Raw genomic sequence first — 25,642 nt, 5'->3', positions numbered from 1 at the left:
AAACGTCCATGCAAACCACGTTCCGATACCCATTCCGGGCTATAATACATTTTTACGTAATCCAGCCCAGAACAGAAACTTCCCAATCAGCCAGACCTACCAAAATTCACCAACCACACATGTTGCTGCCTCTCCTTGTGTTGGGAAATGGGAGATAGCACAGGATGACCCAGGAACCTCTGGGGTGATCAGCAATACCCTTTCTTGCTGTTTGTAGGTCCACTAAGCAGCACTATTGGTGCTGCTACCAGGTTGCGAATGGCTGGTGAATTGGGGAGGGAGAAAGAGAGATTGGAGGGGCAAGTCGGCTGGCAGAAGGGGGAGAGAAATAGAGTTTGCCTTCAGTGAAATAGATGTGCTATCACAGGAAAAAAACTGGGTTCAAAGAAGTGCTCTTGTGTGCTTGGGCTCAGACTCCACCTCTGCCTTGTATTCAAGTTCTGGGCCAAACCTCACCAGTTTGCTTTCTGTGAAATGAGTTTCTGACACAACTACTTTCAAAATCAAGGTTATTAAAGTCTGGAACCTGTGGGAGGGACTCCTACTCATTGGGCAGAGTGCATGAGGTGGAGGCAGAAGAACTTTCAAGTCAAAAGGCTCTCAGGCAAGAAGGCTGGAGAACAGGACCTTGGACAGCCACTGCCAGTCTGAGGGCCAAACTAGAGGAGATACCAATCATGCAACAAACAATTGCACGATGAGCTTTGCAACACTAAATTGAAGGTGCAGGGCAGTTGATCCCTAGTGGGGTCCTGACATGCACCTGTTATTTACATTGGGAACAACAACAACACCACCAGCTCACCAGTCTAATCACTTTTACTGGCTAGATCCCAAGGAAGAGGCAGGAAGGGACAGGAACAGGAAGTGCTTCAAGCAACCTAGTCCCCAAGATCAGCAGTTGTGCAACTGACCTCCCAGTCAGTAATCTTCACACTTCTGATTCCCAGAAAATGGCATTCAGAGGCATACTGCTTCCCAGAGAGAAACTACAGGGAAGCATCATTAACAATTGCATAACATGGATTAGTTACACAACATGGATTAGTTTGAAGTTACCAGACCATTCATATATCTGGCCCAGAACTATCTATCCCAACAAACTGCCTCCAATAATTTAAGCAGAGATTTTCTGCAGCTTTGCTGCCTTTCCTAAAGGCCCTTCTATTGCCTGGAGAAGCCATTTGGCTATGTGACCGCTGACAAAACCCAATTCTCACTCCTTTTCTCTATGCGCACCAGATGACAGTGAGGTCCTTCATTTGCCTGCTAGGAAATAGCATTGAGACCAGATGAGACTGTGGAGTGAAATCAGTTTGGAAAATGTATTTAAAATACATCAGCAGAAAACTAGTGAATTCATTTCACTTTATGAAAGATGTTAGAATAGCCAATACAAAAAACATCTAAGCAAAATAAAAACCATGTTATACACAAAAATACATTTTTTAGTTATTTATATTAATAAAATGTGTACACTGCAGAAGAAATTTATAAAGAATAGAAAATGTACATTAAAATAGTCAATAAAAATCAACATTTAAAAAACACTAAAAATCAATAAAATCAACAGTTAAAGGTATGCCAAACTAAACTATATGAAAACACTGAGTAAGGAGACCATTAGAAACAAGGACTAGTATTATTTTATTTTCATTTAGAAATCACTTCCCAGGAAGTATCTCAAAAATACCAACAATAAAAAAAACATTTCATATGCAAACCAATTAAAAACATTTTAAAATCCCACACAGACCCTCCGTGACGCAGAGTGGTAAGCGGCAGTAACACAGCCGAAGCTCTGCTCACGTCTGCAGTTCGATTCCAATGGAAGGAGGAAGTCGAATCTCCGGTAAAAGGGGTCGAGGTCCACTCAGCCTCCCATCTATCCGTGGTCAGTAAAATGAGTGCCCGGCATATGCTGGGGGGGGGGGTAAAGAAAGACCGGGGAAGGAACTGGCAGTCCCACCTCATATATATGGTCTGCCTAGTAAACGTCGCAAGACATCACCCTAAGAGTCGGAAACGACTCGCACTACAAGTGTGGGGACACCTTTACCTTTTAAAATCCCACAGAAACAGTAATAAAGCTCTGCCCTTAAAAGGTTTGTTGAAAAAGGAAGGTCTTCTATAGGCACCACACAAAAAAAACATATGTCTGATATGTAACAGGAGGAAGTTCAAAAAAGTAGATGCCACCACACAAAAGGCCAGGTTGCTCTATCATGCAGAGTGGACTTCCTAATGAGATGGTATGCGTAAGAGGCCATCTTCTGCAGACTTCAGTGATGGGCTGCATATATAACAGGTGAGATAATCTTTTAAGCATCCTGGCCCCAACCTGTATAGGGCTTTAATCTATGTAGCCTGCAAGATGAAGAATAAAGCTCCCATTGAAGTTCTTTCCATACTCCCTAAATTTCAATTGTTTCTCCTGTGTATCCCCTGTGATGTAAGCCTACTGCTTTCATTGAATCTCTTTCCATACTCCGTGCATTAAAAAAGTTACTCCACAGTGTTTTTTCATGCGAAGTTAGTGTGCTCTGACTGAACCTCTTTCCACTCACTACATTTAAATGGTTTCTCCCGTGTCGGTTCTGTGATTTAAAACAACGCTACTGCTTACACTGAAGCTTTTTCCACACTACTTGCATTTAAACGGTTTCTCCCCTGTATGGGTTCTTTCATGTACAGTACGGCTATAGCTCTGACTGAAGCTCTTTCCACACTCTCTGCATTTAAATGGTTTGTCCCCTGTGTGGGTTCTTTCATGTACAGTAAGGCTACTGCTCTGACTGAAGCTCTTTCCACACTCCTTGCATTTAAATGGTTTCTCCCCTGTGTGGGTTCTGTGATGTAATTTAAGGCTACAGCTTCGACTGAAGCTTTTTCCACACTCCCTGCATTTAAACGGTTTCTCCCCTGTATGGGTTCTTTGATGTGAAGTAAGGCGACCTCTCTGACTCAGGCTCTTTCCACACTCCATGCATTTAAATGGTTTCTCCCCTGTGTGAGTTCGGTGATGTAATTTCAGGCTACTGCTTAGACTGAAGCTCTTTCCACACTCACTGCATTTAAAAGGTTTCTCCCCTGTGTGGGTTCTTTCATGTAATGTAAGGTGACCGCTCTGACTGAAGCGCTTTCCACACTCTTTGCATTTAAATGGCTTCTCCCCTGTGTGGGTTCTTTGATGCAAAGTAACTTCACTGCTCTGACTGAAGCTCTTTCCACACTCACTGCATTTAAATGGCTTCTCCCCTGTGTGGGTTCTGTGATGTAAAATAAGTTTACTGTTTACACTGAAGCTCTTTCCACACTCCCTGCATTTAAATGGTTTCTCCCCTGTGTGGGTTCTTTCATGTGATGTAAGTTGACCATTCTGAGGGAAGCTCTTTCCACACACCATGCATTTAAACGGTTTCTCCCCTGCGTGGGTTCTTTGATGCGAAGTAAGCTCACTGCTCTGAATGAAGCTCTTTCCACACTCCATGCATTTAAATGGTTTCTCCCCTGTGTGGGTTCTGTGATGTAAAGTAAGGTGACTGCTCTGACGGAAGCTCTTTCCACACTCCCTGCATTTAAATGGTTTCTCCCCTGTATGGGTTCTTTCATGTAAAGTAAGGTTACATTTTACACTGAAGCACTTTCCACACTCCCTGCATTTAAATGGTTTCTCGCCTGTATGGGTTCTTTCATGTAAAGTAAGGTGACTGCTCTGACTGAAGCACATTCCACACTCCCTGCATTTAAATGGTTTCTCCCCTGTGTGGGTTCTGTGATGTAAAGTAAGTTTACTGCTCTCACTGAAGCTCTTTCCACACTCCTTGCATTTAAATGGTTTCTCTCCTGTGTGGGTTCTGTGATGTGAAGTAAGGCTATTTTTTACACTGAAGCTCTTTCCACATTCCATGCATTTAAATGGTTTTTCTCCGGTGTGTGTTCTTTGATGAAAACTATGACAAGTAGAGGATTTCTTGCTCCCATTCTTTGGCTGCTTTCTTTCAGACATTTTTGGTCCCCTGTGATTTCCAAATATCTCTTTTTGACTCTCAGTCTTGGCTATTACCAGTGGCACAATCTGTGGTTTTCTATAATTCACATTCTGCCGGTCACCTGCTGAGGGGGAAGAGGGTTGAAAAAAACACATTGGAATTTCAAGGCAAAAACAAAGCATTTGATCACAGATGAAGCCCAATTATCTGCTTCTCTATTTTTGCATCTCCATAATTCTCCCCCTTTTATCTTTGCATGGCCCTCCCTCCCTATTCAATATCTATAAAACTTGCTGACAAAACGCCTGTCGGCAGTAAACTCTCACCCTCCTGTCTTGGCAAGGAGACACTTAACCTGTCTTCTATATGCCGACGACATTGCCCTGTTATCCCAAACGCAGGTGAGCTTACGTCATCTCTTAAGAGAACTTGCCTCCTTTTGTGTGGATGAACTTTTGAGAATTAACTATGCGAAATGCAAGGTTTTAGTTTTCGCCAAAGTAGACATAAACACCGCTGGCAAATTGACAACCATATTATTGACCAAGTCAACGCCTTCAGTTACCTTGGCATTGCATTCCATCCCTTAGGTTCTTGGAATGCGCATTTTGTCCAGTCTGCTACGACCGCACAGAAATCAGCCAGAGCTTTACTGACCTTCTTTTATACAAAGGGCGGTCAGTACATTCTGGCAGCAGTCCAGGTATTCAACGCCAAGGTGGTTCCTCAACTTCTTTACGGGACCCAAATTTGTAGTGGAGGCAATTATGCATGGTTGGAGAGGGTACAATCTAAATTCATGAGGTCCGTTTTGGGCGCTCCGAGATGTGTCCCCAGTGTGACCTTATGCTTGGAATTAGGTGCCCTTCTGATTGAGACCCACGCTTGGATATTAAAATTTAACTACTGGATGAAGCTGCTATTTTTACCCACGGGATTGCCCCCATTAACTTTGGAAGATTCCTTCCAATCTCAATGGCAACGGGTAATGATTCACAGATTCGGAACTCTCGGTTTTTCGCTCCCAGCGATTGGTGCCCTAGGCCATACGACTGCTAAAACAACAATCATCCAACGCCTCAAAGATGCTGAGTATCAGAACAACATGAGCCTAGTTGCCACTTATTCACAATGCAGTATTAATGTAAATCCCTGTATCTTGGCCACTTACATTTCAAGTTTATCTACCACGAAACTCAGGAGAGCTTTTACCCCGGCACGATTCAATGTTCTGCCCTCGGCACTAATGGAGGGTAGATACAAGGGAGTCGATTATTATGATCGAACGCCCCTGTGGAGCAGATGCGGTGGAGACAGTGAACCTTGTACTACTTTGCTGCCCTTCTTATTCAGATCTCCGCCTTAAGTTCATCTCCCCACTTTTATCTAATCTTCCTCTGAGCCCAGAAGCTATGATTTTACAATATTTAACAGCAGATTCAGAATCACGGATCACTCTGAGGTCGCCTCGTTCTGCACAGCTGCTATGGCTCGCAGGAGGGACCTAATGCGATGTCTATTAGATCAAGGTTTTAGCTAGATTACTATGTGGACCCGGTTTTAGCTTTTTAGCTTTCTCACTGCACTGATACTGTATTCTATTCTATCTCCACTCTGATATTCAGAGGATCCGTAATTATACCGCTGGTCTTGGACCGTAATAAAGATTTTACGTTATCTTTGCATGGCCAGATGAAAGCAAGGTTACCTGAATATCCTGCAGTCTCACACAGCAACATAAATTCCTTTCAGGTCCATATAACACTTGATGTCACTAAGCCCAGATTTGTCTGGGTTTCCTCCTACTGCCATACAACTGTGATATATATTTCTAAAATAGTATGCAATGAAAAGTGGGGTGCGGGGGAAGAGAAGGGCAGCAAGTCTGCAGAACAGGACAAACTGGGCACAGTTCACTTCTCCTTGATTCTTAATAATTTGACTGCAGTCAAAAGAGCCGGTCAGACAGAAATATAGGAACAAATGAAGTTGTGATATACTGAATCAGACCCTGGTCCCTCGAGCTCAGTACTGTCAATACTGGCTGGCAGCTGCTCTGCAGGTTTTCAGATAAATACACTTCCCAATTCCATCTGAAGATTCAAGGGATTAAACTTAGCTGAGCTAAGACAGGGATGGCCAAAGACCAACACTACACGAGTTTGCAATGGTGCTCTGAACCGTAAGGGGAATGCCCGACTGATCTCTCCCCTTCATCAAAGCCCTGTACAATTAGATCTTGTTCTTCCAGCCAAGAGACTAAGCCCAGGTTTGACATTTCTTTCAAAGTTACAGATAAGCTAGTTAATTCTGAACTGAAATTATTCTCCTCTCTCCATAACAAAGAACGATCTTAGATCTCCTGGAGATGAATAGCACAGGGACATGTAGATCCAAATGTCTCTTGTGGACAAGAAACTGTTCAAAAACCTCAATTCAGTGACACTGTGGAAACCAATCCACCTATCTTAATTTGGGGGATTTCTCAGCAGATGGGAAGGAAACTTCAACCTGGATGCCATTCCCCCTCCTTATATGAACAGCCTGGCTGGATCAGACCACAGGCCTATCTATTCCAGCATCCTCACAGTGCCAAAGTGGATGCAGATGGGAAGTCTACAGGGAGCACATGAAGGCATCACTTAGCTCCAGCTGTTGTTCTGATTCCAGAGATATCACATCTATTTATTCATTTATAGGCTCTTTGTATACCGCTATTTCATTAGAAACGTCAAAGCAGTTTACAACACGTTAAGAAAAGGCAACCACCATAAATTAAAAACATCAAATATACAATACAAACAAAGGTCAAGTGTTGTGAAAAGAGCATGCTCTTAATTGCCTGCCTGGTGGCACAGAAAGGTTTTCAGCAGGCGCTTCGAAGTTAAAACAGAAGACGCCTGCTGAACCTCTGTTGGCAGAGCTTTCCAGAGAACTGGGCCGATGACACTGAAGGCTCGATTTCATGTCAATGTTCAAATCATTTAAACTCTATGAAATCTAGTTTCAAAGGAGATGAAGCTTCATCATGGATAGGGAGTAATTTACAAATGAATGCAAGCAAGAGTGAATTCGTTACAAGAAATTTTAAATGTCTCTATGCAAAGCACAGTAGCAAGCTGGAGGATGCAAAGGGAGACATCCTGGTTTGCTCCAAGAAAGCTAAATTGAGGAAGGTAACCTGGAAAGAAGGTGATGTGGAAGGCTAGTGACCAACTAATTTCAGAGATGAAAGGGAGACATCCTGGATAAACTGAGGAAGGTAACCTGGGACGCACGTGCAAGAAAGGAAGATGCTTTAAATGCTAATATAATGCCAATAGAGTGGTACTGATTAAACAGAGATTATAACTTTAGGGTTTCTATAGGTTTCAATTAATCATAAAATGGCATCAGTATTTGTTAGGGAAAAGCTTTAAAAGAGCAGGTCACTTTGGGTCACCAATGATTGATATTTGAGGTTTAGAAAGTCCCGAAGCTCACAAATAGCAGAACCAAAAGGAGACAGAAACCACAAAGTTTAATTTCAAAAAGTCAAACAAGTGTGCACTTTGAAAACAACCTATGTAGTCAGGGGCAGACACTTTCCAGGAAAGAAGGAGATGTGGAAGGCTAGTGACCAACTAATTTCAGAGATTTGACATTAAAACATCTTTAAGTAAGAGGGGGGAACATCCGTGAGGGTATATAAAGAACACGTCATCACTCCCTGACCATCCAGAGGCGGATCCTATGTTCTCTGAGCTACCACTTAGTCCCAGCAGCCTGGGCATTGCTTTTGGAGCATGGGGGTGCCCCTTTGTTGAGTTCCTCAACTCACAGAGTAAGGAAGATCTTTCATGCCTACAAGCTACTTCATTGCTGCTAAGGAGCCATTGGAGAAGCTTTGCTGATTTGAGAGTGAATGTGCATGCTTGTAATTTTCCTCTTTCCTCTTTTAAGAAAGCATTTATATTTGATGTCACACTTTTGATTACTGCTGAAAATAGAGAGTGCTTCAAAGGCACATAGCACACGCTATTGCCAACCCTACACCTATGTGGGGGAAGCGTGGGGTATTTGAGGTGTTGGGGTACTCCCTCTGGGTTCCTGGAGACCACCAAGATTCAGTGTTGTGAAATCCTTCTACAGCTTCCCTGAGTCATCTTTCAAGTCCATACCTACTGATCTCTCCCTTTCATCAGAGCCACATACAACTGGATCATGCTCTTCCAGCCAAGAGGTGAAGCCTAGTTTTGACATTCCCAAATTATCCTCTCCTCCCCAAAGCAAACCAAGATTTTAGATCTGGAACTGATTAGTACAGGGACCCAAGTTATCCTCCTGACCAGTTGCCTGGAGGTGTACATAAATCTCCACTCAGGGGCTCTGTGGAAACCAATCCAGCCATCTTAATTTGGGGGATTCCTCAGCAGGTAGAAAAGGAACTTCAGCCTAGCGGCTCTTCCTCAGAACAGCCCTGTGGAATCAGACCACAGGCCTATCTGCTTTATCTGGGGCGGCTCAGGACTTCATGGTTTCCATGACAACCATGGGGCTGTCTCAATTTGTTTCTGGCCCGACGCATGTGTCGGGACATACCCTTGATTTGATCTTCGTCACTGGACATGGAGATGGTGATCTGGAGGTTGGGGATTTATCATCTATTCCTTTGTCATGGACAGATCACCGCTTGCTGAAGTTTAGGCTCACAGCAGCCCTTTCCCTCTGCAAGGGCAGGGGACCTATTAATTTGGTCCGCCCCCGGAGACTAATGGATCCTGAGGGTTTCCAAAGGGCTCTGGGGGTTTTTCCGACTGAGAAGACTGGCGCTCCTGTCGAAGCCCTGGTTGAACTGTGGAATACGGAAATGACCCGGGCGGTTGACACGATCGCTCCCATGCGCCCCCTCCTATGCAGAGCTCATACAGCTCCATGGTATACCTTGGAGCTGAGAGCGATGAAGCAAGAGAGGAGGAGGCTTGAGTGCAGATGGAGGCGAACTCCCGATGAATGCAATTACACCTTGGTAAGTGCTTGTTCTAAGCAGTATATAGTAGCGGTGAGGGCAGCAAAAAAGAGATATTTTGCTGATACTATTAAGTCATCACTCTCCCGCCCAGCGGAGCTCTTTAAAATTGTGCGAGGGCTTTTACATTCTGGTCCTCGGGATATTATAGATTCATCTGTAGCCCGCTGTGATGAGTTCGCCGAGCACTTCCAAGATAAGATCGCATGCATTCGCTGGGACTTAGACTCCAATATTATAGCAGTTAGACCTAATGATGTATCCTGAAAAATTATGGACAGAGATTAAGAAAGACTTGCTAAGATGGGATAAACTACAACTGTCATTAATGGGTAGAATATCTGTGATAAAAATGAATGTATTACCGAGAATGATGTTTTTGTTTCAAACAATACCTGTAATATCCTCTGATTTACCTTTTAAACAATGGCAAAAAGATATTTCTAAATTTGTATGGCAAGGAAAAAAACCAAGAGTTAAATTTAAATTACTTCAAGACGCTAAAGAAAGAGGAGGACTGGGATTACCAAATTTGAGACTTTATTTTGCTGCCTGCTGTTTAGTCTGGATAAAGGAATGGATCTTATTGAGTAATAAAAGACTATTGGATTTGGAGGGCCACAATCTGAAGTGGGGATGGCATGGATATCTATGGTATGACAAAGTAAAAGTAAATGTAGACTTTAATAATCATTTTATAAGACGTCCTCTGTTGAAAATATGGAATAGATACAAACCAAGGTTTTATTCGAAAATACCATTATGTGTCTCAAGTCAAGAAGCTTTTTATAGAAGAGAAATGTCTGGAAAAGAGAAATGGTTAACTTATCAAGAACTATTAGAAAATGTACATGGAGAATACATAATGAAAGAGAGAGAACAATTGATAAAGGAAGGATATAGTTTTCATTGGTTTGCCTATTTACAATTGTTAGAAAGATATAAAATGGACAAGAAAATGTATGGGTTTGAAATAAATAAATCTGATTTTGAAATAGGTTTGTGTACAAATGATGAAAACATAATTGCAAAAATGTATAAACTTTTATTGAAAATGGATATGGAGGAAGAACAAGTAAAAGAGTGCATGGTAAAGTGGGCAAAAAATTTTGGTCATAACATACAAATGGATCAATGGGAAAATATGTGGAAAAAAGGCTTGAAATTTACATTATGTTATAATCTTAAAGAAAATTTTTATAAAATGATGTACCGTTGGTACATGACTCCAGAAAAGCTGTCAAAAATGTATAGTAATGTCTCTAATGTTTGTTGGAAATGTAAACAACAAGAAGGATCTTTTTATCATATGTGGTGGTCATGTAAAAAGGCGAAATTATTTTGGGCACAGATAGGTAGGAAGATGCAAAAAATTCTAAAGATAAATATTCGGTCAAAACCAGAATTTTTTTTATTGGGTTTTATGGATAAACAAATAGAAAAGAAATATGGAAGAATAATATTATATATGATTACGGCAGCAAGATTATTATATGCACAAAAGTGGAAAATGGAATCAACACCAACAATGGAAGAATGGTTATTGAAATTAATGGACTTAGTAGAAATGGATAAATTGACATGTTTACTTAGAGAAAAATCGACAGATACATTTCTTAAGGAATGGAAACCTCTCTTAGACTTTTTGTTGAAAGATCAAAATAAAATGATGATACTGGGATTTGACGATTAATTAAGACAGCCTATGGAGAAAAGGGACTCTGTATGTATACATTAAGGGACAGGTTTGATGTATATTATATACTTATAGCTGATCTGCGACAAATCGGAAGTCAACTATTTTATTTTCATTTTTTTGTTGATGTATTGTTATGTCTTTTTGACTTTGTTTTGTTTGTTTTTGGAAAAATTTGAATAAAAATTATTAAAAAAAAAAAAAAGACCTAATGATGTATCCAGATCACGGTCTTGTCCTCATTTATTGGATGAGTTTCAGTCTGTGCAGCTTGAGGATGTTGACAGGATCCTTGGACTGGTGCGGGTGACCACGTCTGTACTGGATCCTTGCCCCTCTTGGCTGGTGAAAGCTGGCAGGACCGGAACCGCCGGCTGGGCCAAGGAGGTAATAAATGCCTCTTTAAGAGAGGGAGTGGTCCCTGACTGCCTAAAAGAGGCGGTGGTGAGACCGCTCCTGAAGAAATCCTCCTTGGACCCAGATAACTTGAACAACTATAGACCTGTGGCGAATGTTCCATTCCAGGGCAAGATCCTGGAGCGGGTGGTTGCCGGCCAGCTCCAGACACTCTTGGATGACACTGATTATCTAGATCCGTTTCAATCTGGTTTTAGGCCAGGTTATGGCACTGAAACAGCCTTGGTCGCCCTATATGATGACCTCTGTCGGGAGAGGGACAGGGGGAGTGTGACTCTGTTGATTCTCCTTGATCTCTCAGCTGCTTTTGATACCATCGACCATGGTATCCTTCTGGGAAGACTCACGGAGTTGGGAGTTGGGGGTACTGCTTGGCAGTGGCTCCGCTCCTACTTGGTGGGTCGTCACCAGAGGGTAGTGCTTGGGGAACATTGCTCGACACCCTGGACTCTCCATTGTGGAGTCCCGCAGGGATCGGTACTGTCCCCCATGCTTTTTAACATCTATATGCAGCCGCTGGGTGCGGTCAACAGGAGTTTTGGGGTGCGTTGTCATCAGTATGCTGATGACACACAACTCTATTTCTCCTTTTCATCCTCTTCAGGTGAGGCTGTTAACGTGCTAAACCGCTGCCTGGCCGTGATAATGGACTGGATGGGAGCTAACAAACTGAAGCTCAATCCTGACAAGACCGAGACGCTGTTGGTGAGTGCCTTCATTGTCCAGATGGAGGATGTTCATCCTGTTCTTGATGGGGTTACACTCCCCTTGAAGGAACAGGTTCGTAGCTTGGGAGTTCTTTTCGATCCTTCCTTGTCTCTCAAGACCCAGGTGGCCTCGGTGGCACGGAATGCTTTCTACCATCTTTGACTGGTCGCCCAGCTATGTCCCTATCTGGACAGTGACGACCTCGCCTCAGTTGTTCACACTCTGGTAACATCTAGGGTGGACTACTGCAATGCGCTCTACGTTGGGCTGCCCTTGAAGATAGTTTGGAAACCACAGCTAGTCCAGAATGCAGCGGCCAGATTACTGACGTGGACCAGAAGGTCTGCTCATATAACACCTCTTCTGGCTCATCTGCACTGGCTTCCTATTTTTTTCCGGGCTAAATTCAAAGTGCTGGTTTTGACCTATAAAGCCCTACACGGCATGGGACCGCAATACCTGGTGGAACGCCTCTCCCAATATGAACCTACCCATACACTGCGCTCAACATCTAACATCTAAGCTTTTCATTCACCACCGCAGGTTCCTGCCTTCTCTGGACGCTTTCCTGCCGGAGCAAACGTCCCCTTTCAAGGGCGCTGCTGCAATTCCTGCTTTCCCGGGATCTCTGCTAGCTGAGGGAACAGCCCTTGTTCCAGCTGCCAAGGAGCCTTTCTCGGGGACCTTCTTGCCTGCTGCCTTTGCTGTGTCTCTGCCTGAGTCAAAGAGTCTCTGTGCTCCAGTTCTGCTTCCAGACTTCCCACCAGGGCTGGCAAAGCTAAATCTTGCTCTCTGCCCTATCTTCTGGAGGTCATTCCCTACAAATTGTAGCCTCCACCTCCGCTTCCTCTTCTCCAAACCGCCGCTTCTTCCTGCTTCAAAGACAAAAGCTGACCTTTGGGCAGAGGAAGGAAGAGGGAGGAGGGAGGAGGTGCTCCCGGGAGCATCTCTTCCCACTGGGAGGTTAGACTACAAGGCACAGAGTGTCAATCATCTGTTGAGGATGCAGGAGAAGATGCTCTGCTGGAGTTTGGGAGCTTCTGCCCTCTCCTCCTCCTGCTGCAAGGTAAGATTTTTCATCATGGGGCAGCGGAAGGTGGCAGGGAGGGGCACTTTTCGCACTGAATGATCAAAAAGCCCCAAGAACAGAGGAAGCTGCATTCTACCAGATCAGAGAATTGGTCCATCTAGTCCCGCCTGCTTACAGCAACTAGCTGTGGATGTCACGCAGAGAAAGATCTTTCCCAGCACCTCCTACCGGATCCTTTCACCCTTCTTGGAGCTGCCAGGGACTAAACCTCGGACCTTCTACATGCAAAGCAGGTGTTCTCCCCCTGAGCTGCAGTCCCTCCCCAAATATCCAGGGCCAGGCACCCATTTTGAAGACAGCATCCCTGCAGTGGAAGGTTAAATAGCACAGGTGCTAAATCCATACCTTCAACATTCATCAGTCAAGGGGGGAAAGTGCCCTTACCGAGAGAGGCCACCGTCTCATAATTCTCCTCCATGACTTCCCTGTGCAGAGCTCTTTGGCCAGGATCCAGCAGGGCCCATTCCTCCTCCGTGAAATACACGGCCACCTCCTCAAAGGTCACCAGACCCTGGAAGGGCAACAGATCCTGGAAAAAGAAGAGGCAGTTTCTCCAACATGTACCATTTGCTCAGCCAAAAACTTGAATAGCTTTCAAAGAAGATTGGACAAATCCATGGAGGATCAGGACATCAGTAGCTATGAGCCACAATGGCAATGCATTCCCTCCGCTGCCAGAGGCAGTATGCTGGGAATGGCAACAGAGCAGGACACTTGGCAGCTACACTTTGGTTCATATCGGACTAATAGCCTGACCAGTGGGGCACGCTGGGATTAATTAATTAATTTATTAATTTTACTGCATTTATATACAACCCCATAGCCGAAGCTCTCTGGGTGGTTTACCACAAAAACAATATAGAAATCTAAAAATACATTTTAAAAAGCAATCTAAAAGCACATGCTAAAATGCCTGGGAGAAGAGGAAAGTCTTGACCTGGCGCCGAAAACATAACAGTGTTGGCGCCAGGCTCACCTCATCACAGAAATCATTCCATAATTTGGGGGCCACCACTCAGAAGGCCCTCTCCCTTGTTGCCAGACTCCGAGTTTCCCTCGGAGTGGGCACCCGGAAGAGGGCCTTAGATGTTAAGCGTAGTGTATGGGTGGGTTCGTGTCAGGAGAGGCGTTCCATCAGGTATTTTGGTACCAAGCCGTGTGACTCTCTTGAAGCTGTCCCACTCTCTTTTTCTTTGCATTTCTTTAGTACAGTTACTTTTTATTTAGCTTTTGTGGGGGTGAGTATTTCTGGATTTTACACTGCTCAGACACAATTGCAGGGCAGAGCTTGATTGACTCTCGAAAAAGATCCCACCTCTCCAAGAGTGTATTTTAGGAGTTTTGCCAGAGTTCTGCCAGACACGTGTCACCGAATCACAAGTGGGGCGAGTGCTCATGTGTTCAGGTCCTGCTTGCAGGCTTCCCACAGGCATCTGGTCGGCCACTGCAAGAACCGGCTGCTGGAACAGACGGGCTATTGGCCTGATCCGGCAGGCTCTCCTTATGCAGCCTCAGAGGTAGTATTCTCCCACAGCCCTCCCCAGTACGCTCATGGAGACACACCCCAGCTGTCCCCTCGGTCTCTCCCCCAATGATCCTCCCCTTACCTGATTGGGCTGCCCGGCTGCTCTTTCCACTCCATCCCAGAGAAAAGACAATCCGGACGGTGCCTCTGAGGCCATGGCGCTGCCTGAGAGGGAGGAGTAAACTAGGCCAGCTCTGGGACTCCCACAGCTTTCACCATGATGCACGTTTCGTAGGGAGCAGCTCTCAAAGGCCTGCAGGGGAGAGACGGAGGATGGGAGGGATTTCATCCTTCATGCAAATTTGGGTTCCAGAGGTTTGAATGTTATAAGCAGCCTCAATCCAAATAAATAAATGGCACGTCCCTTTCCTCTGTTGTTTTCCCCCACAATGCTTGATCTGCAAAAGGTCTTAAAGGCCCCAAATCTCTCTCAGAACATTCTCCAGTTTCTTCCAGACTTTTCTCCATGCTTGGGCACCTTTTCTGTCCTTTGCTACCCCCAGGAATTTCACCCTTGTCGGACCCCTCACCTCTCATCTCTGCTTCTGCTTCCGTAAAGTCTTTAATTCCTGAGCCCCACAGAGTTTCTTCGTCACATTGTGAACCATTTCAGGCTTTATTATTGGGCCTTTTCATCATGGATATAATTAAAAATTTAATCTGCACAGATATTAATTCCATGTCATCTCCCTGACAGTTGGCAAAAAAATAGGTTTTGCACACATTGTCAAGAAATACTGGGGGTGAATTTGGTCAAATGACTCCATCTTGGAGCTTCCTGGGGATGCAAAACACCTCCAGTCTTTCCATCAGAAATATGGGGAGAGGAAAAATGAGATGCATTCAGTCTGGTTCAGCTCACTGGGCAATGAAAAGAGTATGAAGAACTACTTGCAATACATCCATTTCAAGATCAGCAGGACACGTTATTTGGTACCATCCACTTGTATAATCTGAGTTAACCTTTAGACATTTCTGGACTACAACTCCCATCATCCCTGGCGTTTTGCCATGTTGTCCAGGGCTGATGGGAGTTGGTCCAACCATACCTGGAGGGCACCAAGTTACAGAACACTACTCCAAGTTGGAGAGGTGATGCACAAGGTGGAAAGCTTAACAGCAAACTCACCACACAGGGTTGAGCAACTGGGGTAATAAGTTGATTTGCTTATTATAGGTTTATCCAAACATTTCAATATATTTTTATATTTCTGTGCAGGCTTTCCTCTAATGAGCTCACCGTGGGAAACATAATTTGTGCCCCTCCTTTTGTCTTCACAACAACACTGTCACTGGGACCAGGACACCACCTGAATTTCACTCCTGAGCAGGGATTTGAACCTGGGTCTCTGTGGACATAGTTCAGCATTAAACTGTGATTCCAATAAATAGACACACACACTTCCACAGATGTGGAAGGCCCCACACAGAGTGGATGTCTGAAATCTAGAGTGGCACATAAAAGTTTATCCTCACAACAATCCAGTGAGGTGGGCTGGGCTGAAAAAAAGTAGACCCAGAGACCTGCATAGATCTGGGGGGGGGGAGAGGTCTTAGACCCCTTACTTTTTTGGGAGCAGGCTCTCAGCAGAGTCCCCATGTCTCCAGCAACCTATGAGCCAATCAGCAAGAAAGGAGAGTGTATTAGCCACTGAGAAGAGTCTTCTAACATGCTTCCTTGTTCTTTCCTGATAATTAGAGTGAATCAGAGTGAAAGGAGGTGAAGTCAGCCACTGAGACTCTTCTCAGGAGGCAACACTTTGCCCTTCCATGTTTTTTGGCTCCTAGCTGTGGGAGAAGGCATTACCATGCATCTCATTCTCAACCCAGCAGGAACAGGATGGGAGGGGGCATGCCTATCATGAATGGACCCTGCACTTCTGAATTTGCCACTACACTACTGTAGAGATGTGAAGGCCCATAACAAAAGTGGAACATTAGGGAGGGAAAGCAGTTCCCCCCCGTGCTCTGACCCCGCTCCTTAGAGAGCTCTGTGTTGCTGTCCTGGGCTCCTACTGGGAGGAAGGGCAGGATATAAATCTAATAATTAATTAATTGTGCTGAAGAAATGTCTGACTTGTTCCTGGCTACAAGAGACTCTACTATACAAATGTCAGTGACACATCCATAGCTCTACCCACTCTGGCATTTGACAGTAAATTGGCCCTTGGACTGCTGCTTGTGTGTAAATGTGGCCCTCGGGTTGAAAAATATTCCCTAACCACTACATTAGCCACAGACCTTACAGGTCTCTTGCGACCACTGCCCAGCTATTGTGCTTTGGACAGGGGGGACGCTGGCTGCCAGCACCCCCACAGATGGGCCAATCCTGCAAGAGAAGCTGAGATCCACCCCAAGGGGGCTTCGATGTTCCCCTCCAACACACTCCCAAGGGGATGTCTGGAGAAGCCTCTTCCTCTGGAGCCCAGCTGAGGAGGGGACATTTATTCACCCATTTCCTCCATCCTCTGCCTTGAAAGCTTCTAAAAGCCCATTCAGAGCCTGGTCAGTTTCAGATTCCTCTCTCCATCCCTCCATCTTCCTTGCCTGACAGGAGGGAAACTGACCAGCCCCTCTTCCAGTGGAGGAAATCCAAAAGGGGCTCTACCTCCAGCTGTGGGGCAGAAAAGCAGCACAGCATTCTCCCCTCCCCTCCAATGTGCCCCCCAACAAGGCTGCATCAAGAGGTCCCCCTTTCCCCCCCTGCCTGAGCTGCGTTCCATCCTTGGGGGGAATGGGCTGACCTGCAAAAGGGTTGGGGGGCAGCTTCAGTGGAAACAGTTTTGGCCACACTTTGCCTCTGGACTGCATGGATCAGGCCCCCTCCACACACTTTCTATGGGTTCCCAGAGGGAAGGGGGGGGCTCTTCCATCATCCCCTCCCCCTCCCAAAAAGCAAACCTTCCTTCTCTCCCCTCCCCCCACCAGTCCCCTGTCAGGCCCAGGAATTGCAAAGGCAGCTCCCCTCCCCCAGCTGTGGCTTTCAAAACCAACGCAGGACATCAACCCCCAACAGCTGCATCCCTTTGCCTGGGCGATGGCTTCCAAGAGGGCCTCGAAAGGCCAACCCCGCGGCACTTCGGACCCCCCTCTGCAGATGGATTGCATGCAGCAGGGGTCCCCCTGAGGAAAAGGGGGGAGTGGGGCTCTTCCCTCCTTTTCCCTCACCCCCCAACAAAAATACCAAATCCCCCCCCTTGCACCTCTTTGCCCTCTGCACGCTCCCGCTTCCTCCTCTCTGGGCCTAATACTTTCTTTACCCGGAATACCAATGAAGACAGCCCTCCTACTTCCCCTTCAATATGCTCTCCCCCCCTCCATGTGATTAAGACTTCCTGCCTCTCTAGGAACCAGAACTCCTTTCCTTAACCGATCGGAGGACTAAGTGGCAAAAGCTGCTTCTGCCCCCCCACTGCCAACAGTTTCCTCCCTCCCTTCTGTCCCAATATTGCACCTCTTCTTCCTCTCTTGCCTCCAGCAGAAGCAGTGGCAAGATAGGTGTGTGCGTGTTTGCTGTGTGATATATAGAATATACACGTTTGTGTGTAAAAAGTAAAGTGTTCAGGAGGGACGGTGTAAAAGCTGGAACAGAACATGCTGGAATGGGCTCTTTAGAAAAGAAATTGATGCCAAAAACACTAGGATGTGTTAGAGACACATGAGAACAACATTTAGGAACAAAAACCATTCCGATAGCATTTTTATCAACCCTTTAACAACCAAAATGCCCTCCGGAATGGAATGAACAGCCCCAAACGGCGACTTCCCAGCGAACCAGACCTCTGAAATTCACCAGTCCCACATGACTACATGGGATGCATGCAGTAAGACACAAAACGTCCACGCAAACCACGTTCCGATACCCGTTCCGGGCTATAATACATTTTTACGTAAAAAAGCCCGAAACGGCGACTTCCCAATCAGCCAGACCTACCAAAATTCACCAACCACACATGTTGCTGCCTCTCCTTTTGTTGGGAAATGGGAGATAGCACAGGATGACCCAGGAACCTCTGGGGTGATCAGCAATACCCTTTCTTGCTGTTTGTAGGTCCACTAAGCAGCACTATTGGTGCTGCTATCAGGTTGCGAATGGCTGGTGAATTGGGGAGGGAGAGAGAAAGAGAGATTGGAGGGGCAAGTCGGCTGCCAGAAGGGGGAGAGAAATAGAGTTTGCCTTCTGTGAAATAGACGTGCTATCACAGGAAAAAAACTGGGTTCAAAGAAGTGCTCTTGTGTGCTTGGGCTCAGACTCCACCTCTGCCTTGTATTCAAGTTCTGGGCCAAACCTCACCAGTTTGCTTTCTGTGAAATGAGTTTCTGACACAACTACTTTAGAAATCAAGGTTATTAAAGTCTGGAACCTGTGGGAGGGACTCCTACTCATTGGGCAGAGCGCACGAGGTGGAGGCAGAAGAACTTTTCAGTCAAAAGGCTCTCAGGCAAGAAGGCTGGAGGACAGGACCTTGGACAGCCACTGCCAGTCTGAGGGCCAAACTAGAGGAGATACCAATCATGCAACAAACAATTGCACGATGAGCTTTGCAACACTAAATTGAAGGTGCAGGGCAGCTGATCCCTAGTGGGGTCCTGACGTGCACCTGTTATTTACATTGGGAACAACAACAACAATAACACCAGCTCACCAGTCTAATCACTTTTACTGGCTGTGGGAGAAGGCATTAACATGCATCTCATTCTCAACCCAGCAGGAACAGGATGGGAGGGGGCATCGCTATCATGAATGGACCCTGCACTTCTGAATTTGCCACTACACTACTGTAGAGATGTGAAGGCCCATAACAAAAGTGGAAAATTTGGGAGGGAAAGCAGTTTTTTTCTCTCCCCCCCCCCATGCTCTGACCCCGCTCCTTAGAGAGCTCTGTATTGCTGTCCTGGGCTCCTACTGGGAGAAAGGGCAGGATATAAATCTAATAATTAATTAATTGCGCTGAAGAAATGTCTGACTTGTTCCTGGCTACAAGAGACTCTACTATACAAATGTCAGTGACACATCCATAGCTCTACCCACTCTGGCATTTGACAGTAAATTGGCCCTTGGACTGCTGCTTGTGCGTAAATGTGGCCCTCGGGTTGAAAAATATTCCCTAACCACTACATTAGCCACAGGCTCTCATCCGAGACCACCTTACAGGGCTCTTGCGACCACTGCCCAGCTATTGTGCTTTGGACAGGGGGGACGCTGGCTGCCAGCACCCCCACAGATGGGCCAATCCTGCAAGAGAAGCTGAGATCCACCCCAAGGGGGCTTCGATGTTCCCCTCCAACACACTCCCAAGGGGATGTCTGGAGAAGCCTCTTCCTCTGGAGCCCAGCTGAGGAGGGGACATTTATTCATCCATTTCCTCCATCCTCTGCCTTGAAAGCTTCTAGAAGCCCATTCAGAGCCTGGTCAGTTTCAGATTCCTCTCTCCATCCCTCCATCTTCCTTGCCTGACAGGAGGGAAACTGACCAGCCCCTCTTCCAGTGGAGGAAATCCAAAAGGGGCTCTCCCTCCAGCTGTGGGGCAGAAAAGCAGCACAGCATTCTCCCCTCCCCTCCAATGTGCCCCCAACAAGGCTGCATCAAGAGGTCCCCCTTTCCCCCCTGCCTGAGCTGCGTTCCATCCTTGGGGGGAATGGGCTGACCTGCAAAAGGGTTGGGGGGCAGCTTCAGTGGAAACAGTTTTGGCCACACTTTGCCTCTGGACTGCGTGGATCAGGCCCCCTCCACACACTTTCTATGGGTTCCCAGAGGGAAGGGGGGGCTCTTCCATCACCCCCTCCCCCTCCCAAAAAACAAATCTTCCTTCCCTCATCAGTCTCCCGTCAGGTCCAGGAATTGCAAAGGCAGCTCCCCTCCCCCAGCTGTGGCTCTCAAAACCAACACAGGACATCAACCCCCAACATACAGCCGCCCCCCAAGTGCCCCTCTGCAAAGCTGCATCCCCTTGCCCGGGCTCTGGCTTCCAAGACGGCCTTGCAAAGCCAACCCCGCGGCACTTTGCAAATGGATTGCATGCACCAGGGACCGCCAGAGGAAAAGGAGGGAGTGCCCCCCCTTCCCTCACCCCCCAACAAAAATACCAAATCCTCCCCCCCCTTTGCACCTCTTTCTCCTCTGCACGAATTCTTTCTTTACCCGGAATACGAATTAAGACAGCCCCCCCACTTCCCCTTCAATATTCCCTCCCCCCCTCCATGTGATTAAGACTTCCTGCCTCTCTAGGAACCAGAACTCCTTTCCTTTACCCATCGGAGGACTGAGTGGCAAGAGCTGCTTCTGCCCCCCCCAACTGCCAACATTTTCCTCCCTCCCTTCTGTCCCAATATTGCACCTCTTCTTCCTCTCTTGCCTCCTGCAGTAGCAGCAGCAAGATAGGTGTGTGTGTGTGTGTGTGTGCTGTGTGATATATATCATATACGCATTTGTGTGTAAAAGGTAATGTGTTCAAGATAACAGAGCTAAAGTGCCCCCATTCCCACAGTTGCTTCCAGTGCTGGTGTCTTCCCCACTAGTACACTCCCTCTTCCCAATGCTGACTTTCTCATCTCCTGCCTGGGCACCTTCTCCTCCTGCATCTCCCACCCTGCGGCACTTTCTGCCCTTGTCTCCGATGCAGGGAAATGTCCAACTTCAACCAATCTCAGAGGGTTGCCGCATCCTTATTCCTCCCCGTGTGGCATGGTTCCACCTCGCAGCAGTCACTGTTCACATTACTGTTGCAATGGCCTCAAATCATCTCAATCTGAATGCAGGGGATTGAGAATTCTGGCGTCTCTCCCCTTGGTCCGCTCTCTGCCAGCTACCATATGACAAACTTTGCGGTCACTTGAGCTTCCAACAGTTTTTGCCAGCAGTTAGGTCTGACCAGGTGAACCAAGTGGCCGGAGATCCCAGCCAAGAATCTTTTCAGGTATAGGAATATCTCAGGTAATTAATGGACAATCAACAAATTTATTATTTGGGAGCTTATTGCTATAGGGCGGTCTAAAAATGTAATAAAATAAATAATAAATAAATAAATAAATAATTATTTATTTATTAATTCAATTTATACACCGCCCCATAGCCAAAGCTGTCTGGGCGGTTTACAACAGGTAAAAAACATCTGACATACAATTAAAACCTCATATTAAGCAGTTTAAAAATAAGTTAAAAATATCAAGAATTAAAACATAATTAAACACACACTAAAATGCATATTAAATACTACTAAAATGCTGAAAATGCCTGGGAGAAGAGGAAGATTTTTATCTGACGCCGAAAGGATAATAATGTTGGCGCCAGGCGTATCTCATCAGGAAGAATATTCCATAGGTACAAAGGAAATGTTTATCAGTGTCTATTTATTATTAACACATCTAATTTACTATACATTGTGGACATAGCCACATATCAGAACATAGATCTTACACAGCGCATACAAAGGGAGTGTACACTAATGTGTTACATTTCAAAGGACAGCATAGGTCACATTGCATTTCCATCTGAAAAGGAGTGATCTCACCTTTGCTGCGTGTGGACCTTAACACTCAGAGCAGGTGGTTCTTTCTTCGACCAGTGTCACGAACAACTGGTAAAAATCCCTAAGGCTGTCTGACTTTTATAGCTCTAGTTTGTATCTATCTAGACTTTGTCAGTTCATGTTCATATTACAACTATACTCCATCATTTGAACTCTCATCCTAACCCTACATCTTGATGCTGATGTTGTATTCTAATAAATTCTCCTGACTCACCCCTTTACAGCTTCAGCCATATATAGACATGATCATTGGCTGAACGCTCAGACTCCTTATAAAATGTTCAGACTATGAGAAACATTTTATTTTGGAACTACTGTAAACAAAACTCAAAGGAAAAAAGATTCTTTAAGTGGCAGCTTGTCTTTTTACTCTCATTTTGGCTTGTATTGTTTGCACCACTTTTCCCCACATAATTTTATATAAATCAATTATAAAGAATTTGAGATGGCCAATTTCTGTAAATACAGGTGGCCTGTGACACAGTGAATTGCATCCGCTGTTCCTAACTTTACTAGGTTCTCCAGTGCCACCCCCAACAGGCATTTCAAGATGAGCTTCATGCCCAGTGGATGCATGTTCACAAGTGTCAGACTGAGCCTGCTTCGTCCACATAACTTTGTTCTGTTCACTGAGGGCAGGACTTTGTTGTTGTTGTTATGTGCTTTCAAGCCATCCTATGCAGATTTCAGTGATGGGCTGCATATATAACAGGTGAGATAATTTTTTAAGCATCCTGGCCCCAACCTGTATAGGGCTTTAATCTATGTAGCCTGCAAGATGAAGAATAAAGCTCCCATTGAAGTTCTTTCCATACTCCCTACATTTCAATTGTTTCTCCTGTGTATCCCCTGTGATGTAAGCCTACTGCTTTCATTGAATCTCTTTCCATACTCCGTGCATTAAAAAAGTTACTCCACAGTATTTTTTCATGTGAAGTAAGTGTGCTCTGACTGAACCTCTTTCCACTCACTACATTTAAATGGTTTCTCCCGTGTGGGTTCTGTGATGTAAAACAAGGTTACTGCTTACACTGAAGCTTTTTCCACACTCCCTGCATTTAAACGGTTTCTCCCCTGTGTGGGTTCTTTCATGTAATGTAAGGTGATCATTCCGACGGAAGCTCTTTCCACACTCCCTGCATTTAAATGGTTTCTCCCCTGTGTGGGTTCTTTGATGTGAAGTAAGGGGACCGCTTTGACTGAAGCTCTTCCCACACTCGTTACATTTAAATGGCTTCTCCCCTGTGTGGGTTCTTTGATGTGAAGTAAGGTGACTGCTCTTATTAAAGCCCTGTCCACACTCCTTGCATTTAAATGGTTTCTCCCCTGTGTGTGTTTGGTGATGTAATTTCAGGCTAATGCTTACACTGAAGCTCTTTCCGCACTCACTGCATTTAAATGGTTTCTCCCCTGTGTGTGTTCTTTCATGTAATCTGAGGTTACCACTCCGACTGAAGCTCTTTCCACACGCTTTGCATTTAAATGGCTTCTCCCCTGTGTGGGTTCTTTGATGCAAAATAAGGTCACTGCTCTGACTGAAGCTCTTTCCACACTCACTGCATTTAAATTGTTTCTCCCCTGTATGGGTTCTTTGATGCAAAGTAAGCTTACTTCTCTGACTGAAGCTCTTTCCGCACTCACTGCATTTAAATGGTTTCTCCCCTGTGTGTGTTCTTTCATGTAACCTGAGGTTACCACTCTGACTGAAGCTCTTTCCACACTCCTTACATTTAAATGGCTTCTCCCCCGTGTGGGTTCTTTGATGTGAAGTCAGCTGACTTCTCTCACTAAACCCCTGTCCACACTCCATGCATTTAAATGGTTTCTCCCCTGTATGTGTTCTTTGATGTGAAGTAAGCTTACTTCTCTGACTAAAGCCCTGTCCACACTCCATGCATTTAAATGGTTTCTCCCCTGTGTGTGTTTGGTGATGTAATTTCAGGCTACTGCTTACACTGAAGCTCTTTCCGCACTCACTGCATTTAAATGGCTTCTCCCCTGTGTGGGTTCTTTGATGTGAAGTAAGCTTACTTCTCTGACTAAAGCCCTGTCCACACTCCATGCATTTAAATGGTTTCTCCCCTGTGTGTGTATGGTGATGTAATTTCAGGCTACTGCTTACACTGAAGCTCTTTCCGCACTCACTGCATTTAAATGGCTTCTCCGCTGTGTGGGTTCTTTGATGTGAAGTAAGGCTACTACTCTGACTGAAGCTCTTTCCACACTCTTTGCATTTAAATGGCTTCTCCCCTGTGTGGGTTCTTTGATGCGAAGTAAGGTCACTGCTTCGACTGAAGCTCTTTCCACACTCCATGCATTTAAATGGCTTCTCACCTGTGTGGGTTCTTTGATGTAAAGTAAGTTTACTGCTCTGACTGAAGCTCTTTCCACATTCCCTGCATTTAAATGGTTTCTCGCCTGTGTGGGTTCTTTCATGTAAAGTAAGGCTACTGTTCTGACTGAAGCACTTTCCACACTGCTTGCATTTAAATGGCTTCTCCCCTGTGTGAGTTCTTTGATGCGAAGTAAGGTCACTGCTCTGACTGAAGCTCATTCCACACTCTCTGCATTTAAATGGTTTCTCCCCTGTGTGTGTTCTGTGATGCAAAGTAAGGTTATTGCTCTGACTGAAGCTCTTTCCACATTCCCTGCATTTAAATGGTTTCTCGCCTGTGTGGGTTCTTTGATGCGAAGTAAGGCTACCGTTCTGATTGAAGCACTTTCCACACTCTCTGCATTTAAATGGTTTCTCCCCTGTGTGTGTTCGGTGATGTGAAGTAAGCTTACTTCTCTCACTAAACCCCTGTCCACACTCCATGCATTTAAATGGTTTCTCCCCTGTGTGTGTTCTTTGATGTGAAGTAAGCTTACTTCTCTGACTAAAGCCCTGTCCACACTCCATGCATTTAAATGGTTTCTCCCCTGTGTGTGTTTGGTGATGTAATTTCAGGCTACTGCTTACACTGAAGCTCTTTCCGCACTCACTGCATTTAAATGGTTTCTCCCCTGTATGGGTTCTTTGATGCGAAGTAAGCTCATTGCTCTGACTGAAGCTCTTTCCACACTCCCTGCATTTAAATGGCTTCTCCCCTGTATGGGTTCCTTGATGCAAAGTAAGGTGACCGCTCTGACTGAAGCTCTTTCCACACTCCATGCATTTAAATGGTTTCTCCCCTGTGTGACTCTCAGTCTTGGCTATTACCAGTGGCACCATCTGTGGTTTTCTATTATTCTCATTCTGCTGGTCACCTGCTGGGGGGGAAGAGGGTTGAAAAAAACACATTGGAATTTCAAGGCAGAAACAAAGCATTTCATCACAGATGAAGCCCAATTATCTGCTTCTCTATTTTTACATCTCCATTATTCTCCCCCTTTTATCTTTGCATGGCCCTCCCTCCCTATTCAATATCTATATAAACTCGCTGACAAAACACCTGTCGGCAGTAAACTCTCACCCTCCTGTCTTGGCAAGGAGACACTTAACCTGTCTTCTATATGCCGACGACATTGCCCTGTTATGCCAAACGCAGGTGGGCTTACGTCGTCTCTTAAGAGAACTTGCCTCCTTTTGTGTGGATGAACTTTTGAGAATTAACTATGCGAAATGCAAGGTTTTAGTTTTCGCCGAAAGTAGACATAAACACCGCTGGCAAATTGACAACCATATTATTGACCAA

At 45.4% G+C, this 25,642-nt stretch overlaps 1 pseudogene; it reads right to left on the bottom strand.

The window, feature by feature from the left end:
* Positions 1–1,528: 1,528 nt before the first annotated feature.
* LOC133381712 (zinc finger protein 208-like) lies at positions 1,529–25,385 on the bottom strand (annotated as a pseudogene).
* Positions 25,386–25,642: the final 257 nt, after the last annotated feature.

The sequence above is a fragment of the Rhineura floridana genome, chromosome 3, assembly GCF_030035675.1.
Source record: "Rhineura floridana isolate rRhiFlo1 chromosome 3, rRhiFlo1.hap2, whole genome shotgun sequence".
Taxonomy (NCBI): Eukaryota; Metazoa; Chordata; class Lepidosauria; order Squamata; family Rhineuridae; genus Rhineura; species Rhineura floridana.
Note: the sequence above shows the minus strand (reverse complement) of the source record. Positions and strands in the feature narration are given on the sequence as shown.